Source organism: Patiria miniata, unplaced genomic scaffold (assembly GCF_015706575.1).
Source record: "Patiria miniata isolate m_02_andy unplaced genomic scaffold, ASM1570657v1 HiC_scaffold_2, whole genome shotgun sequence".
Taxonomy (NCBI): domain Eukaryota; kingdom Metazoa; phylum Echinodermata; class Asteroidea; order Valvatida; family Asterinidae; genus Patiria; species Patiria miniata.
This window is the reverse complement of record NW_024037058.1, coordinates 8,997,711-9,005,111: the sequence shown is the minus strand read 5'-3', so window position 1 is coordinate 9,005,111 and position 7,401 is coordinate 8,997,711.

The window sequence follows — 7,401 nt, the reverse complement described above, 5'->3', positions numbered from 1 at the left end:
TATAAACGAGTCCTCCTCTCCCATTATGTAACATAGTTTTATTTCTCTCCTTCATATCTCTCCTTTATTTCTCTCCTTGTTTATTCACGTTTGAAGTCGTCATCGGTTTTTGAATTGATAATTTTTGTTCGTATTTTTTTGTTCTTTTTGCCGTTAGCTATCGTCGCGTAAGTCTTTTGTCTTGTCTATCTCGTCCGTGTGTTGTTATCATGTTGTTTTTCTGTTGTTATTGTTGTCTGTAAGGGCTGTTTCCTACAAGCCTCGGCTTACTTAAACAGCCCCATACTCCTTAGTTTCTTTTGTACATAAATCGAAATAAGTTTAACATTTCTTCATAGCGTATCTTACTGGTATTAATTTTCTTTCTTTTTTGAGACATATTTATTGATTTTGTTATCTTGTTATTTACCAGGTTTTCTTTTTTATTGATGGATGTAATTCTCTAAAATAGTATGGAATAAATGTTTTCTTGAATTGAATTGAATTGAACGTACCGACAAACAAGGCGTTATATTTGAGGTCACGGCCACCCAACAAACAATTGAAGCTGGTGTCCTTTTTGTACAGTGCCATCGTGTGAACTTTGAAAAGTATTTTTAGGCTTTCCGCTTTGGCACAAAAGATTTCCGTCACTGATTTCAATGACAATGACTCTGAACATGTTGCACAAGTTGAGGCAAGAAAAACCAAGCCGACGCAATGATTGGAACCTCATTCGCACCAAAGACATTTACACATATTTTGACGTGTGTACCTTGTATAGGAGAACGGAAGTTGAACGCTATGGTCTTTTTCAAGCACAGGATTTCCATATGAGAGGATTTTTTTTAAAGCAAAGGACAAATAAATATTGGCCTAGAATATGGTCCAAAATCAACTGTCTGAAACCAAATAAGTTTCAAACTACCTTGCAAGTATCCAAAGACCAATAAGGTTTGTGTGATTGTAATTTTTGAATGTAATCATTTGAAAAGTAGGCAAGTAATTTTACTCAAAACTTTTAGTGAATCTACAAATATGTAGTTTGACAAATATCTTTCAATATATTGTCCATTTCTTGTCCGTTTGAGAGACACTCTTGACAAGATCAATGTATTTTTTTAATTTCACTACAAGGTGATCTAGTTTCCTACAGCAGTTTAGAGTGCGGTATTTGTATTCATTCATTGACGAGGGTATTTTCTATGACCTATCTATATTTTGGGTTCCTCAATGTATAAACAAAATGGATTCAGGAATCACTTGAAGGTTTGCTATCAAGTAAAACAAAAAAATAATGTTATAATTACTACAACATCGTTGAACTCATTAACAGGTCTGGATCTAAACCCACGGTAAATGTGATAATTACAATGCTTTCAATATATAAACTAGAGATGAGTTTGTGGACAAACACAAGCTGTTTCGGATATTCGAAATACTCTGTGCACGTTATGAACAATCAGTGACGTCACTAAAAATGTCATCTATAACAGCACATTATACGTACATGTCAAGTTATAACCAAATCGAAAATGTAAGTCTGTAAATATAGGCCTATAAAGAACAAAATGCCCCTTTAAGGGACGTCACATGACATTTGATGATGACATCACATGAATTTGTCTATAACCCATCTCGGCATTGGTACGATCGCGAATTTCTTCTAGGACCATCTGTGGGTGATAGTCTAAGTGTGTACCAGGTCTAACGTCGATCGCATAATTTACAAAAGTGCCAAAGTAGAGTGTTTTAAAACGTGTACAAACCCTATGGGGAAAAATACATCTTTAATGTGATGTAACCCAACACCTGATGACGTCACGATCACGAATTTCTTCTAGGACCATCTGTGGGTGGTGGTCTAAGTATGTATCAAGACTGAGGTCGATCGGATTTACGAAGGTGCCAAAGTGGATTGTTTTAAAACGTGTACAAAACATATGGGGAAAAACGCATCTTTAATGTGACGTAACCCAACACCTGATGACGCCACGACCACAAATTTCTTCTTGGACCATCTGTGGGTGGTGGTCTAAGTATGTATTAAGTCTGAGGTCGATCGCATTTATGAAGGTGCCAAGGTGGAGCGTTTTAAAACGTGTACAAAACATATAGGGAAAATGTGCATCTTTAATGTGAAGTAACGTGACACCTGATGACGTCACGATCTCGAATTTCTTCAAGAACCATCTGTGGGTGATGGTCTAAGTGTGTACCAAGTGTAACGTCCATCGGATTTACAAAAGTGCCGAAATGGAGCGTTTTAATACATGTACAAACCCTATGGGGAAAAATGCATCTTTAATGTGACGTAACCTGACACTTGATGGCGTCACGATCACGAATTTCGTCTAGAACCATCTGTGGGTGGTGGTCTAAGTATGAATTAAGTTTAAAGTCGATCGGATTTACGAAAATGCCAAACTGGAGTGTTTTAAAACGTGTACAAAACATATGGGGAAAATGCATCTTTAATGTGACGTAACCTGACACCTGATGACGTCACGATCACAAATTTCGTCTAGGACCATCTGTGGGTGGTGGTCTAAGTATGTACCAAGTCTGAAATCAATCGGATTTAAAAAAGTGGCAGAGTGGACTGCCAGAAGAAACGTGTGTTAAACCTATGGAGAAAAAGTCTGAAAAAGGAGAAAAAAAAAAAAAAACTAGAGATCTATGTCTGTTTGCAACAGAACATAGGGCTTTTCCGCATTATGATTTTTTTTAATCAATAATACGTCTCTGACTATGCATGAACATAAAGTCTGTCAAAGTTAGCCGAAAATCGGCTAAAACAATCACTGTGATCAGCATTTGAACTCAGCAACAAGTGCCCTGTGGGCTAACTGACATACGATGTATGTGCGTATGTATGGTGGCCCTGAAGGGACATCGCATATGTGCGAATATGTGCGCACACGTATGCGTTGTTGCGAAATTTATCGCGAATATGTGCGCACACGTATGCGATGTCGCAAAATTTATCGCGAATATGTGCGCACACGTATGCGATGTCGTGAAACAATTCGCGAATATGTGCGCACACGTATGCGAATTTGTTTGCAATGTCGTGAATTTTATTGCATACCTTGTCGCATACCTTTCAGTGAAATTCCTAATGAACTGGGGAGTTGTAGCAGCTAGTCTGGAATTTAGACGTACTGTTAGATATAAATAGGGTCTGACTAATAAACCTTCGCGCGCACGCTGTTCCTCGTGCAATCGTTACTACTAGTACTGTCGAGCGCAAACTTGCTACTTGCGCAAGTTTGAAACTTGCGCGCGCAAATTTCAAAGTTGCGCAAGTAGCAAGTTTGCACCTCCTCAATTTTGTTTACCAAAGAGCACCAAGGAATGGGAAATTGTACCAAGGCAAATGATCGAAAGCACCAAGGCAAATTATGGAGGACACCAATGTACATGAGGACACCAAAAAAGCATAATAGTACCCCACCTTGTCTGTACAATCCAAGCTTAAAGAGAAAAAAAAAAGAAAAAAAAACAAAAATAAGCCGTGTGGCCGCGTCAATTCCGGAACTTTGGTCTGACCAGAGACCGAATATTTTTTTTTTTGGCCTAAGATATATCAGTTTTGAATAGGGAAAGACTTGTGGAGAAAGCTGTGTACAAAGTCTATGAGAAAAATTAATTATTCATAAATCCATAATAAATCACTTGATGACGTCACCATGACCTCACTCTTCGGGACACATCTTGGCTACAGGAACTATGCTTATGCCAACTTTCAATGATATCTGGCAAAGATTAATGCCAAAAGTGCTATAATACGTTATTGTCTATGCGCATGCATGAACATAAAATCTGTCAAAGTTAGCCGAAAATCGGCTAAAACGGTCACTGTGGACAGGATTTGACCTCAGCAACACGTGCGCTGCAGGCTGACTGACATACGATGTATGTGCCTATGTACATGTACAACGTACGTGCATGTACATGTACATGTACATTGTGGACGTCCTGTCCTGTGCATGTTTTGAAGCAGAGGTATTGTCAACGTGAAGTTTTAAGCGTGCGCAGGGTATGTTCGAGTTCGCTTATTGCCTCGAAACTTTAAAATGTTTTAGACCTACCCTTCAATCAACAATTAAAGTAAAAACTAATATAAAAACTGCCCTGGTTGATTTTTCAGGAATTTTCTAAGGAAAAAGGGTCTTTTCATTATAACTTCCGGTCTGATGACGTCATTCGCCTAAAACTTCGCACACGTCTTAAGGTGGTCAAGGTCATTATATACACCAATATTTAGGCGATTCCGACAAACTTCGCCACAGACATCTATTCAAAATACATTTTTGCTAATTTTCAACCTGTCGCTAGAGGGCGCTCGAAGATTGCATGACGTCATCGGTAGATGATTTGAAGAATACTATCAGCCAAGAGACTAACACCGTTAAAAGCAAGTTCATATCTATTACCACTTTTAAATAATAAGCCACTTCCGGTTTGGGCCTTTTTCGACCGGAAGCAAGGGTCACGTGATTGCACGCACATTAAATGAAATGAAGACCTCAACCTACTCTACCACTTGCCGGCAACAGAATGCTGCGGACGCGTACGGTTGATTTCTTATGCATTTTTAAATATTAAAAGTGTCACAATTTAATTGCCTATAAATAAACACATGATGACGTCATCATGACGTCATCATTCCACAATGTTGTTTGAATTAGGGTCTTTGCTTGGACAAAGAGTGGTGTAAATGAATAACTGGCAAAGAGTCGAAAATGCCCTTTGAAAAGCGACAATTTTTTTTAAATTTCTGTGTACAAAGTCTATGGGAAAAATTAATTATTCAAAAATCCATAATAAATCACTTGATGACGTCACCATGACGTCACTCTTCGGGGCACATCTATGCTATAAGGACTAAGCCTATGCTGACTTTGAACGATGTATGACAAAGATGAATGGCAAAAGTGTGGGGCAGAAGAAACGTGTACAATGTCTATGGGATTTGCCGGGGAATAAAAAGAAGAAGAAGCAAGAAACTAGAAATGTGTTTGTGGACAAACACTGAGCTGTTTCGACCGTTTTATTAATGACTGCCGAAAAGGAGTTTCATCCAGGTCGAATGAACATGTACATGCATATTCTATACAAAAAGTGTCCATCCTATGTAAAAACAAACAAACATTTTTTATGACGTCATGATGACGGCACACATTTAAAAAAAAATTCTGTAACTATCTACGACCTAACAAACTTTTTGCAAAAAAGAATTTCGAATTAACCACGTTCCATTGGTGAGATATGAGTAAAAGGTCCAAAAATTGAATAATTCATATAAAATCACATGATGACGTCATCGTGACGTCACTGCAATTTTTGTCTATAACACTTCCTGGAATATCTGCATACCGACATTGAACCCAATCGGACCTCAGGTTCTCTAGATATAGTGACTTAAACTATACAGATTTAGGATGATGTCAAGGACACGTGATGACGTCATGATGCCGTCATGATTCGACCTGAATCTTCAGATGGTGGTCTAAGTGTGTGCCAGGTTTGAAGTCGATCGGACCGTATTTTATACATTTTTTGCAAAATTTGAAGAAAATATTAAAATTTGAAAAATTCATAAAAAATCAGATGATGACGTCATGATGACGTCACTTCAGATTTTGAATGCTGTTATCTATACCTACCTACCCACCAAGTTTCATAACGATCGGAAATACCCTTATATGCGAATCAAAAAATCACGTTTTTGATGACGTCATGATGACGTCACACATTTTACGAAATTTTGTGCATCTATCTATGACCTAACAAACCTGTTACAAAAAGAATTTCGATTTTACCACATTCCGTTTATGAGATATGAGTAAAAGGTCCAAAAATTGAATAATTCATATAAAATCACACCATGACGTCATGATGACGTCACTGCAATTTTCGTCTATAACACGTCCCGGAATATTTGCATACCAAGTTTGAACCAAATCGGACTTCCGGTTCTGTAGATATAGGGCCTTAAAGTATGCTCTTTGAGGATGACGTCACGTGACACGTGATGACGTCATGATGACGAAAAGTTTCGGCACACATCTTTCGATGGTGGTCTTAGTGTGTGCCAGGTTTGAAGTCGATCGGATTTGAAAAAAGTCCAAAAGTGCGTTGTAGAACGAAAACACGTGTTATCCTATGGGAAAAAAAGTGGAAGAAAAAAAAAAAAGAGAAAACTAGAAATTGTGGTTGTGAACAACCACAGAGCTGTTCCCAATATTGAATATCTGTTGGACCCTTAGACATACAAGTAGAGATCTATGTCTGTTTGCAACAGAACATAGGGCTTTTCCGCATTATGATTTGTTTTTATCAATAATACGTCCCTGACTATGAACATAAAATTTGTCAAAGTTAGCCGAAAATCGGCTAAAACGGTCACTGTGGACAGGATTTGACCTCAGCAACACGTGCGCTGCGGGCTGACTGACATACGATATGTACAACGTACGTGCATGTACATGTACATTGTGGACACACTGTGCATGTTTTAAAGCAGAGGTATTGTCAACCTGAAGTTATAAGCGTGCGTAGGGCATGTCCGAGTTTGTTTATTGCCTCAAAGCTTTTAAATGTTTTAGACCTACCCTTAAATCGACAATTAAAGTAAAAACTAATATAAAAACTGCCATGGTTGATTTTTCAGGAATTTTCTAAGGAAAAAGGGTCTTTTCATTATAACTTCCGGTTTGATGACGTCATACACCTTAAACTTCGCACACGTCTTAAGTGGGTCACGGTCATCATATACACCAATATTTATGCGATTCCGACTAACTTCGCCACAGACATCTATTCAAAATACATTTTTGCAAATTTTCAACCTGTCGCTAGAGGGCGCTAGAAGATTGCATGACGTCATCGGTATATGATTTGAAGAATACTATCAGCCAAGAGACTAACACCGTTAAAAGCAAGTTCATATCTATTACCACTTTTAAATAATAAGCCACTTCCGGTTTTGGCCTTTTTCGACCGGAAGCAAGGGTCACGTGATTTCACGCACACTGAATGAAATAAAGACCTCAACCTACTCTACCACTTGCCGGCAACAGAATGCTGCGGACGCGTACGGTTGATTTCTTATACATTTTTAATTATTAAAAGTGTCACAATTTAATTGCCTATAAATATACACCGGATGACGTCATTATGACGTCATCATTACACAATGTTGTTTGAATAAGGGTCTTTGCTTGGACAAAGATTGGTGTAAATGAATAACTGGCAAAGAGTCGAAAATACCCCCTGAAAATTGACATTTTTTTTTAAATTTCTGTGTACAAAGTCTATGGGGAAAATTAAATATTCAAAATTCTATAATAAATCACGTGATGACGTCAGCATGACGAAACGTTTCGGGACACATCCTTAGATGATGGTTAATAA